Here is a 13,703-nt window from a genome sequence, read left to right on the forward strand (position 1 = left end):
TTGTTAAAGGGCTTCCAAAAAAAAGGGCTTCTAGGACTAGTAACTGAACCCAAACTATTACAGGGCTTCCAGAGTGTTTGTTCAACCAGGGTTTCCAGGACTAATAATTCAACCCAAGCTAGGGAAACATGAGAACCAACAAAAACAAAGCAATGAAAGTAAGCCCACAATCACCATCGCTATCCAGGAAATGGCCAGGCTAGGTAATTCATAATCGACCTAGGCAATCCTCCATGCCAATGATAGATCACAACCAAGAAACCACATGCATGTGTCATGCATGCCAAAAATAGTGAATAAATCATACATGCAACTCAATACCTACAAGCAAATCTAATGCAGTTGTTGATGTTGATGCCTTGTTGTTCTTTCTTGTTCTTCCTTTGCCTTCTTGCTCCAAGAATCCAAGTATGCCCCGCCCTCCATGAGTGATACAAGAAAGCTATAAGTAACCAAGGGTGTGAGAGAGAGAGACAATAATGAGAGAGCTCCAAAACTGAACTGACCAAGTCTTGCCCATTGATCCTCATAAGCCTTTTTATTAATGAGGCCTCTATTTAATTCATTTTCCATTATTTTCCTTCAATTTTCTCCTCACATGCAAAATGTGACCTTTCGCCTTCCTTTTTTCCTAATTTCCATTATTTTCATAAATAAATGTGCCAAAATACCTTTTTGCCTCTTTAGTGCCTTAGCCATTGCCTTTGCCAATTTACTTAGCCATAAACAATCAAATGATCACCCCCTAGGATGTATTGCCCAACATTCAACTAGGAATATGTGTTCCATCATCCGTGGCATTTATATAATTTTTACATGTAATTTTCAGCAGGGTTGTTACAACTTGCTTATCAAGTGCTTCCCTTTGGACTATTTAATTCTCCAACCACCTTTCAAAGGGTTTTGATGGCTATTTTTGCTTCTCTCCAGTGTGTTGAGATCTATATGGATGATTTTTCAGTGTTTGGTAACTCATTCCAAGAAGCCATCAATGTTGGAAATAATACTGAGAGGGGGGGGGGGGTGAATCAGTATTATCAAATTCTTATCAATCTATCTTCCTTATTTATATTTTGAATAATTCTTCAAATATTGATCATTACTTTGTATGCCAATATCATAAAATAATGAGCAGGAACAAGAAAAGCAAATAGTCACACAAAAGAACACCAGATATAAGGTGGAAACCCAATGTGGGTGAAAACCACCTGCTGCAATATGTCTCTATCTTCTTTCAATTAGAAACTCCTTTTACAATGATTTTGTATTGGTGCAATCCTTTACCAGTACGCAGGCTACAACCTGCAGAGAGCTACAACCCTCCCTCGTTCTCCAGCTTCTCCTGGAAGGGAGCCACAACCCCCTTAGCTCTTGTACTAGCCAAGATACTAGTACGTAGGTGCTGGCCTACTGAAGGCTACAACCTTCTCTTTCTTCCAGGGACCACGTTTCATAAATTTTCAGACTGGATCCATGAACATCAATCAATCATCAAGTATATCTGCATCAAACAATCTCCTTTTCCCAATTAGCACTGAATCAAGTAAACACTTCTCTGACAGCTGTACCCAGAACACAGTAACAGTAACCACACACCAAATTATGAACCCAGAATACTGCAGTAATAGACAGAGGCAGCTAGATCATAATTTAAAGATATACGCTACTTCAACAACCTGAAACCTGCGTGCAGATCTATAAAGGATAATTCCTTCTTTCAAATATTCAGACACTAATTAACCCAGATTGTCACATTTATAGATCAAGCATGCGCCTGATATAACGGATCAAAATCATGCAAAGACACTATTATTCAAGCATAAAGATTATGACCCATCAAAAGAACTTATCCTTCTTTATGCGCTAAGGTTCCTCCTTCATTCAGATCCAGATCTACACCATAACCCAATCACAAATATTTCAGATCTAACACTTATTAGATATTCAATTCATTCGATGATGCTTTGCCAAATGATCTCCTTCCTCTTTTATAGTCTTAGGCCTTCCATAATACCACGGTCCAAAACCATAGGATCAAAAAACTATTGGACTAATACCGTGAACCAACCATGAAATAGCGTGAGATCAATACTTTTGGATGCAATACCACGAGCCAAAACCATAGGATCAAAAACTATAGGACTAATACCATGAACCAACCATGAAAGTGCGTGAGATCAACACTTTTGGATGCAATACCACGGACCAAAACCATAGGATCAAAAACTGTCGGACTAATACCATGAGCCAACCATGAAAGTGCGTGAAATTTTCTCTTCATGAAAGGAACTTTTCTCTGCATGAAAGTGTGTGAACTTTTTCTCTACATGAAATAAACTTTTCTCTGCATAAAAGTGCGTGAACTTTTCTCTCCATGAAATAAACGTTTCTCTGCATAAAAGTGCGTGAACTTTTCTCTACATGAGATAAAATTTTCTCTGCATAAAAGTGCGTGAACTTTTCTCTACATGAAATAAACTTTTCTCTGCATAAAAGTGCGTGAACTTTTCTCTACATGAAATAAACTTTTCTCTACATAAAAGTGCGTGAACTTTTCTGCACTATAATTTATCATCTGAGATGAGTGGGTTGCCATCAAGTACAACATATGTATCATAATGCCAGCAATCAAAAATTTAGAAAAAGTACTTTTACGTTGCCAAGAGGCTCACCTTGATTTGAGTGATAAAACGTGTAGATTAATGTGCAAAGCAGGAGTAGTCCTTGGATATTTGGTTTCCGACAAAGGTATCTAAGTAGAACTAGCCAGAATAGAAGTTATCTAGTATCTTCCTGTACCAAAAACACAAAGGGAAGCAAGAGGTTCCTAGGACATGCAAGCTATTACAGGAGGTTCATTGAGAAATTTTCTACGATAGCTACCCACATTTTCCAATTGTTAGCTAAGGATAGTGAGTTTTTCTAGTCCATAGATTGCCAACTGTCTTTTGAGACATTAAAGGAAAAATTAGTGCAGAGACCGGTTTTGATAGGTCCCAACTGGTCCCTTCCATTCCACATTTCCTCTGATGCCTCAAATACTACAATTGGTGCAACTTTAGTACAGGAAGAGAACAAAAAATCCTATGCTATATCAGTAAAAATTTGTCACCCACTAAATTGAACTATACAGTGACTGAGAAATATTTTTTAGCTGTAATTTTTGCTATCAATAAATTCAGACACTCATCACAGGATATGGAGTATCTGCTCATACTGATCATTCTGCGATAAAATATTTGATGAATAAAACATTGACTAGTGGTAGAGTGACTAGGTTGTTACTGTTGTTGCATGAATTTAATGTTACTATTGTTGATAGACGAGGAAAATATAATGTTGTAGCTATCTATGTTTCTAGATTGAATAATCTTGGTGAAGTAATTCCTTTTGAAGATGATTTCCCTGACGATCATCTTTTTGTTGTGCCAAAAAGTCTCCATGGTTTTTTGACATAGCCAACTATTTAGTCACCAGAAAAAACACCACCTCACTTATCCACTCGTGAAAAGCAGAATATCATATTAAAAAGTGGTGCATATTCATGGATCCAAGGAGACCGCTTTTAGACTGGACCATATCTTATCATTCGTAGATGTGTAAGAGTGGAAGAAGTGTTTGATATACTAAAATCTGCCCATGATGAACGTTGTGGTGGTCACCTCGCTAATAAGAGAACTACATATAAAATCTTACGTGCTAGATACCTTTTCCCTTCTTTGTCTAAGGATGCCTAATAGTATGTCGAGTGATGCAATAGCTCCCACTGAATGGGTCAACCTGTTCAAGCCAGCAAAATGCCTTTATGTCCTCAGCTTATGATTGAGCCCTTTGAAAAAAGGGCTATTGATTTCGTAGGACCAATAAATCCAACATCTATGAATAAAAAGCATATATTGGCTTTGACTGATTTTGTTGCAAAATGGGTAGAGGCTAAAGTTCAACAATGTAAACTTTGAAATGGGAACTGATACTGTTACCCATTTTGTAGAGATAGCAAAAAAGTGACCCGATTTTGAAAAGGGGTGATGCAGAACACACATATTTTGTAGAGATAGCAAAAAAGTGACCCGATTTTGAAAAACGGGTGATGTAGAACACACATGTTTTTTTAGAGCATAGTTTTTGGCACTTTAATTTTTTTTAATTTTTTTTATGTACATTGTGTTTTAGAATGGTAGTGATTTTCATGCTGATTTTAAAAAGTCGTTATTCTGCATCAGACCCTTTTTTTAAAATACCTATTTTTTGACTTTAACTTTTCTAATGTATGTAATGTAAATAATTATTTTGTAAATTTAATAATCTTGGAAGTGGTCTTCTTCTTCATATTTTCTTGTTTTTATTTTTATTTTTATTTTTATGTTTTTTGGTAGTGAGGTTTTTATTGATTTGCATATTTAAAAAAGAAGGTCAATATTTTGCATTTTCCATATTTTACATATTTATACATCGTTAATTAAATTTTCAATCCAAATGAAATAATTGTCTCTAAAAAAATAATATAAAATTATATATAAAAAAAGACAAAAATAAAAAATAAAAAGTGTTAAAAAAAATTATCTTATAAACCATAAAACACTTTGGAAAAAAAAAAACAAAATTACTATATATATATATATATATATATATATATATATATATATATATATATATATATATATATATATATATATATAAGTCGATAAAAATTGAGAAATAAAAAAACAAAAACATTAGCAAAAACTAGGAATTTTTTTTTTAAAACAAACTAGTTTAAAAAAAAATAGAAAATTAACCAAAAAAAATTAAAAAAACTAATAAAATAAATATTAAAAAAAAGGGGTTAAAAAAAGTATCTCACAAACCATAAAAGAATTTGGAAAACAAGAAAACAAAATTAATATATATATATATATATATATATATATATATATATATATATATATATATCTATATATAAACTAAGTAAGTAAAAATAGAGAAATTTAAAAAAAACATTAGCAAAATTGGAAAAAAAAAAAATTAAAAAATTAAAAAAAACTAGTTTAAAAAAAATAGAAAATTAACGAAAAAAATTGAAAAACTAGTAAAATTAATATTAAAAAAAACAAAAATAAATTCAAATTAAAAAAAAAAAAAATAAAAATAAAAAAAAAAAAATGTAATTTTTATTAAAAAAAATGTAATTATTTTTATTAAACATACATATTTTATTTAAAAAAAAAATTATTAATTTCTTTTTTTTTTTAAACAATCTTTTTTATTATTTAAAAAAAAATTATAATTTTTTTAAAACAATTTTTATTTTTTCTTTAAAAATACAAATTATTAAATCTACATTTTAATAATTAAAAAAAAAATGTTAATTTTTTGAATTTTTTAAATTTTGAATTTTTTTTAATAATTTTTTAATATTTAATATTTATTTATTTTTTTTTTAAATATAAAACGTAGATTTAATAATTTGTATTTTTAAAGAAAAAATAAAAATAAAAATAAAAATTGTTTTAAAAAAATTATAATTTTTTTTTAAAATAATAAAAAGGATTGTTTAAAAAAAAAAAAAATTTAATATTTTTTTTAAAATAAAATATGTATGTTTAATAAAAAATAATTAATTTTTTTTAATAAAAATTACGTATTTTTTTTTTTTTTTTTTTTTTTCCAGTTTTGGTAATGTTTTTTTTAATTTCTCTATTTTTACTTACTTTGTTATATATATATATATATATATATATATATATATATATATATAATTTTGTTTTTTTGTTTTCCAAATTTTTTTATAGTTTGTGAGATAATATTTTTTAACATTTTTTATTTTTATCTTTTATATATATTTTTATATTTATTTTTTAAGTAATCAACATTTTAATCTTAATTTTAGTAGTTCTTATTTTTTTTTGTTAATTTTCTATTTTTGTAGATCTAGTTGGTTTTTAATTTTAATTTTTAGATTTTTTGTTTTTCCTTAATTTTTTTTTTTTGAATTTTTCTATTTTCACCTACTTAATTTTTTTGTTTTTTTAAATGTTTTTTTTTTCTCTTCCATTTTTTTTGGGCAATTTTTTTAATATTTTACAAGATAAATCTTTTTCTTTTTTCTCTCCATTTTTTTAAATATTTTTTTTTACTATTTAATTGTTTATAGTTTTTTTTTTTTTTTTTTTTTTAATTCTTATCATTAATTTTGTTTTTTTTTACATTTTTATGATTGACTTTTTTTTTCATTATTTATTTTTATTTTATATTTTCCTTTTAGTATATATTTTAATCTATGTTTTGTTATTTTTTTTAAACTCTTTTTTTTTTTTGAGTTTTTTCATTGTTTTAATTTTTTTTTTTTTTATGTTTTTATTATTTTTTTAAATTTAATGTTTTTCGGGTTCATGATAAAATATTTTACACCATTATTTCTAAATGTTGAAATTTTACTTTTGAAAAAAAAAAAGTGTTCTCCCAGCATCAACACTTTTCATTTTGAGGGTGTTTTTTGGATATTTTTTGCTCAAAAAATTTGTTTTCACCGCCATTTTTTAAAACATGTTGAAAATTTACCAAAAAAAAAAAAAAAATGTTATTCCAGCATCAACACTTTTCATTTTTAGCACTGTTTTTGATGTTTTTTCGACGTTTTTTTGCCAGAGTTCCCGTTTTGAGTTTATAGTTCCCGTTTCATAGTTTACATTGTTGTTCTTTCTTTTGCTACATAAATACTTGTTGTTGGATTTTTGTTTAGTGAAATTTTTACTAGATTTGGTGTTCCTATATAGATTGTTATTGACAATGGGCTGCATTTTATTTCTAATATGGTACAATAATTCATGGATCAATACAAAGTTTGGCATAGGAAGTCCACTCCGTATCACTTGAAAGAAAACAGCCAAGTGGAGTCTACCAACAAGGTCATCGAATCCATCCACACCAAAATGGTAAATCTGCATAGGAAGGATTGGGCCAGCCGATTAGATGAAGCCTTATGGGCTTACCGAACCACTTGGTAGAACAGTACAGGAGATACACCATATGAGCTAGTATACGGGAAACAAGTTCTTTTTCTGATAGAGTTTCGGATAACAACTTTTCAAATAACAGTTCAGTTGGGATTATATCTCTCAGAAGCACAACAACAATGTTTATTATAGTTAAATGAGTTAGATGAATTTTGAAGAGATGTTGTTCAACAGAATGTGTTAGTACAGAAACAACACAAAAAGTGGCATGACATGTCTATCAGGAAGAAGAAGTTCCAACCAGGTGATTGGGTACTTCTTTATGAATTTATATTTAAACATTTCAAAGGAAAATTCCATACATGCTAGATGGGAGCTTATGAGGTAGTCATAATTTTCAAGAATGGGGCTATAGAGATCAAAACTAATGATGGGAAAGATTTAGTATTCCTTGTGGATGGGCATAAACTGAAGGTATATTTTCAACCCCTCACAAAGGAAGACTTCATGCAACAAGTGCAAAAACAATTTGAGCTAGAGACTATAGGTGGCTATGCCAACCTATTATGAATATGATTCTTTCTTTCCAAAAAATTAACGAAAAAAATGATAAAAACTAAAAATAAAACATGCAAAAAATCTTTTCCTATGATTTTGAAAATCAATTTACTCACATGGTCACAAAAGGATCAGCCTAAAAACTAGCATGCTCACAGGAAGATCAAAATTCTAATAAAATTGGAATGTTTCTTGATCTTTATATGCAATCTTTGTCACTAAGAAGAAACAGGCTTTTAAGTGTAGGAACCAAGCCCTTATCCATGTTTGGGACAACGGACATGGAAATTTTCATGCAAGAAACACTCAATTCCTGCTGCATTTACTTTTGGTTTGACAATATTCAGGAAAAGTTTTGAGGTGAAATTCTACCCTTATTCCATTTCCTTTTCATAAATTCCCTTCTATTTTTTCTTCTTCGTCCTATGGAAATGAACCTTCCCTTTCTTCTAAAGAAACTACCCCTATCCAATTTCGTTTTTCCCTCTTTTCCCCTGAATTTATTTTCCCTTTCCCTTTTTTCATATGCCCTCTTGGTGGTTTCACACTTGAATTCCATGTTGAATTTCCTTCCCATTCTGAAATTTACTCCTTTCTCGCTTCTTTTCTCCCTCATGGACTGTATTATAGGATCTGATCAAAATTCATGGATTAGATCGGAAGGCATGTATCACTACCAAGAAATTGGAAAATAAAACATCATTTGGAAATCTCGCAAATCTTTCAAGATTTAGCTCGAAAATTGCATTTTTTTTAGAAACCTTTTTCAAGTATTCCGCAACATCAATTAGTGCAGGAGCAGTGACGCCCCTTGGTACAAGAATGTATGTTCCAGTTCAAGAACATTAAATCTCAGGTGCAAGAACATGCACTATTGTGTGCCCTGAGCACAATAACATGTGCCATGTGAAGGAACAATAATAGTCTTCAATGCAAGAATGTATGCTCGAATGCAGGAACCAAAAATTCCTTAGTGCAAAAATGTATGTTATGGTACAGGAATATCCGTTGCAGGAATGCACGCTTGAGGCCAAAGTTCAGTCCAAGGATAAAAGGGGATTTATTTTTATGTTTGGTACAAAAGTCACGCTCAAGCACAACTAACTGCACTACTTTAAAATGATGTCATGCAATGATTTTCTTTCATAGATGATTAGAATTTGTTCATCATTACTAATTAGGAAATATTTTTTAAGTACATGGACATTTAATTATGAAAACCTATCTCTATGTAAGTTAACATGTGTGCCTTGTATGAAATCATGAGTTGATCAAAGGATGTGTGCAAAAGTATCCCAGAATCCAATGTTCTTTTTTGAAAAGCTTGCTGATAATTAAATGATGGCCGCCTCATATATAACACCTTGCATTCTCTCACATAACTTCCTTCATTACTACCACCCACCACCAATCATTATTACTACATGCACGATTAGATCAGGCTGTAACTGTAGGTTTTAACTCCATACAGAAATTACCTGCATACGAATTCTAAAACACAGAAAATAAAAAATGCGAGAGCATAACACATAAAACACATATATACAGAGATTTCCCCTGGATCCCAAAACTAGGACTACCAGCTTGATTTTTCATTACATTCCTTTCAATGTTATAATACATATTTATACATGCTGAAGCATCCAATACCATGGACTGAAAACCATCGTGTTCAATACCATGGATTGAAAACCATCGCATCCAAAAAACATGTGCAAAAATCATGCACAAAACCATAGGTGGGTATACCCAACCTAACATAGGGTCCAAAACCAAAATTTTCCAGGTGGCTACCCTAGACCCCATAAAGTGGGGTTACAGGTATGCCTCAAACCCCCTATGATCCCCTAGTTAACTACGTGGACTAGTCGTGGAAAGAATATAACACAACCCAACATTCTCCCACTTGTTGTTTTCTTTCCATAGGGGGCCACAAGAGAGCTTAGTCATTTTTCTAGCCCTAAAATGCCCATTGTCTCTCTACACCAAGAGAACTTCTCAAAGATCACATATTTTTTCATTGCATCTGCAATATTCTTCAAAGTGTACACCTTTACCAACAACACCCTTTTGTTTTCTATCATATCCCTCACAAAGTGATGTTGAACATCAATGTGCTTTGTATTTGAATGATATGTGGGGTTCTTTGCCAAGAAAATTGCACTTTGGCTGTCGCAGTCTATCCTTATAGCTCCCTGCACTAACCCCATACTTGAACACAATCTCTACAACCAAACTGCTTCCTTTCTTGCATGAGTGGTTGCCATGTATTCTTCCTCTGTAGTTGATAGTGCCACTACAGATTGTTTCTTACTCATCCAACTGACTACACCTCCAAATAGGTTAAACGCATACCCACTTGTAGATCTTCTCTAATCTAGATCTCTAGCACAGTCTGCATCAACAAAGCCATGAATATCTAACATTCTGTCCCATCCTGATCTTACTTGGTAGCACAAACCATAATCACTTGTGCCATGCCAATACATGAAAACCCGATTCACTGCTGTCCAGTGCTCCTTCCCTGGTTTTGACATAAACCTGTTCGATACTCCCACTAAATGTGTAATGTCTAGTCTAGTACAGACCATTGCATACATTAGACTACCAACTGCACTTGTGTATGGAACATTGGACATGTCCTCTTCCTCTTCTTGTGTCTTGGGACACTGTTCAGCAGATAACCTTACACCTACAGGAATAGGAACCTTCATCAGTTTACTATCCTACATATTAAACCTCTGCAGTATTGTCTCAACATACTTCCTCTGGTTTAACCAGAGCTTCCTCTTTGCTCGATCTCTTTTAATTTCCATGCCTAAAATATAGTTTGCAGCACCAAGATCTTTCATGTCGAATTTGGAGAACAATTGGGTCTTCAAATCCTGGATAACTTCTTTGTAATTTCCAACCAATAACATATCATCCACATACAAGACCAGATAAATAACATGGTCACCAATTAATTTAAAATACACACAATGATCTACTTTGCTTCTAGTGAAGCCAAGTCCCCATATAAATGTATCAAATTTCTAACACCACATCCTTGGTGACTGTTTTAACCCATACAGAGACTTCTTTAACTTGCATACTAGTTATTTCTTACCCTTCACCGCAAAACCTTCAGGTTACTTCATGTAGATCTCCTCTTCTAGATCCCCGTGAAGAAATGATGTCTTCACATCCATCTGTTCTACCTCAAAATCAAAAGCAGCAGCAATAGATAAAAGTAATCTAATAGAGGTTACCTTGGCAACAGGAGAAAAAATATCACCAAAATCAATTCCTAGAACCTGGGAATAACCTTTTGCTACTAACTGAGCTTTGTATTTCTCCACCTTTCCTTCTACATTTGTCTTCTTCTTGAACACCCATTTGCTCCCAATGGGTTTCCTTCTAGCAGGCAACTCCACCATATCCGAAGCCTCATTTTTGTTCAAAGATGCCATTTCATCAACCATGGCCTCTTTCCAAAGTTTTCCATCCTCTGAATCCACTGCTTCCTTCACAGTCCTGGGATCATCATCAGTAACAGACAAAGAAAAATTTGAACAGAAAGCAAATGGACTATATCTTTATGGTTGCCTTCTTTCTCGAACTAATCTTCTCACAGCCAGGGTTTGTGGATCTTCATCTTTTGATTCCTCCTTTGTTGTAGAGTCTGATTCTTCCTCCTTTAGCTCAAACTCTATCTTCTCAGGATCCTTTGGTTGGACTTCATGTTTAATAACATCTTTTACCTCTCTAAACACCACATCTCGGCTGTACACAACCTTCTTTGTTACTGGGTTCCAAAGCTTATAACCCTTTAAACCATCCTTATACCCAATAAAGATGCACTTTTTTTATTTACTGTCCAACTTGGTGCGTTTCTTCTTCGGAACATCTACATATGCATCACATCTAAATACCCTCAGATGTGAAAGAGAGGGCTTCTTACCAATCCATACCTCTTGTGGGGTCTTATCCTCCAACACTGATGAAGGTGACTTGTTGACCAGGTAACATGCAGTATCCACCGCCTCTACCCAGAATTCATGTCTTGACCCAATGCCACTAAGCATGCTTCTTGCCACTAAGCATGCTTCTTGCCCTTTCCATTATCATCTTGTTCATTCTTTCTGCAATTCCATTTTGCTAAGGTGTATATGGAGTAGTCTTCTGTCATAGTATACCACACTTCTTACAGAATTCTTCAAATTCCTTACTGTAAAACTCTCCACCATTATCTATCCTCATCACCTTTATCTTCTTCTCTTTCTGGTTTTCCACCAGAGCCTTGAATTCTTTAAATCTATCAAAGACTTCTGATTTCTTCTTAAGGAAATATATCCATGTATTCCTTGAGAAGTCATCTATAAATGGTACATAGTACACAGACTTACCCAGTGATGGAACCTTCATAGGTCCAAACACATCACTGTGCACAAGCTCTAATATCTGTTTCACCCTCTTACTACCAGAGGGGAAACTCACCCAATTCTGCTTCCCATATACACAATTTTCATAGAAATCAAAATCCAGAGAGTTATTACTCATACCTTCTACCATACCTTTACCGTGAAGTATTCAAAGACCCTTATCTCCAATATGTCCAAGCCTTTGATGCCACAACATGGTCTTCTCTCTAGAGACCACTAGATTTTTTGCTCCACTTTCAGGAACCACAGAACTGTTGCACCCATCTCTAATAGTGCTACCTTGCAGCTTGTATATAGTTCCAATTTAAACTCCCTGCATCAATACCAGTGCTCCCCGAACCATTTTGTAGGTATCCTTCCTGAACACTATTTTTACACATGCATCATCCAGCTTGCTTACAGAAATCAAATTCCTGGCTAGTGCAGGAATATGCAGAACACTCGGAAGTGTTCTAACCCTTCCACCTTGTAACTTCAACTTTACCTTTCCATGACTAATGATTCTATCCTTCCTATCATCCCCTAAGAAGACATCACCACCATCGTATTTCTCATATTCACAGAACCACTCTCTATGGGGAATGAAGTGAAAGGATGCACCTGAGTCAATCAACCATGCCTCATGATCTACATGTGTACTTGAAGAAGCCAAGTACACATCCCCGCCTTCATCTGAGGTGGTTTTTGCCTCTACAGAAGGAGCATCATCAGATCCCTTTCCTTTATCAGGAGCTCTAGATTTATAGTCCCTTTTGAAGTGCCCTTCCTTTTTGCATTTCCAACACACCACCTTTACAGGTTTTCCTAGAGATTTATATCTCCCTCTAGATTTATATCTCCCACTTGATGACTTATTTTTGTTTCAGTTCTGGGACCATCCTTGTACAGATAAGGCATCATGTTACACAAAATATTGTCACCATGACTATTTGCAGTCAGTATGGGTCTATCATAATTCATATTGTCCTCCTAAGCAAGTCTCAAACCTCAGTTCTTCATGCCAAGCTTTGAAAATGAGAGAAAGACCTTAAAAATCGATAAAGCTCTGGTTCTAAATTTTCTCTCAATGTTGCCTGCGGTCCCGCACCCCCTGTTCATGTTACCTGCGGACCTGCCCACTCTGTCTCTAAAGGAGTGGGTGCGGACCCCTGTGAAAGTCAAAAAGGCGCAAGTTTATTCTTAAAAACTCACCTTGGGTCAATTCTAGATGATTCTAGAAGGAATCTTGACATGGATGGTTCGCTCCTACGTGGTTCATGCATCCCAAAAGTGAAGGAGATAATCCCTTGATGAGAGGATCTTATCCCTTTGAAGGAGGGCTTTATCCCTTTGAAGGAGGACCTAGTAACTTCCCTCCATTGCACTATAAATTAAGGCATTGGGCTGGTTGCTAGAGAGGTTAGAAGCTGAACATTTTTGAGGGTAAATGCTATTGGAATTGAGACTTCCTAGTTAAGCTTGAGAGGAGAGATCACATACCTTTTGGCTTCATTGGAAAGAGAGTGAAACTTGTCAAAGTAGAGGAGACTTCTTGATGGACCCTAGGAGGAGCTTGTACAACATCAAGGCACAGGTTGTAAAGTTCTTTGATTTAAATTAATACAATCAGATTCATTTTTCTCAACAAATTGTCTTATGTGATTTTTTTCATGAATTCCTTGATCATCATGATAAGTATGCTTTATTATATTGGCTTTTCAGGTGCTATTTAATTTGTGTGCTTGTTTGTGTTTGCAGATTCTCTACAAGGGAGCTCATTTGGATCAACGGAGCGATGCTTCCACAA

The sequence above is a fragment of the Pinus tabuliformis genome, chromosome X (genome assembly GCF_031772625.1).
Source record: "Pinus tabuliformis cultivar Carrire ecotype Pingquan chromosome X, CPIR1, whole genome shotgun sequence".
Taxonomy (NCBI): Eukaryota; Viridiplantae; Streptophyta; class Pinopsida; order Pinales; family Pinaceae; genus Pinus; species Pinus tabuliformis.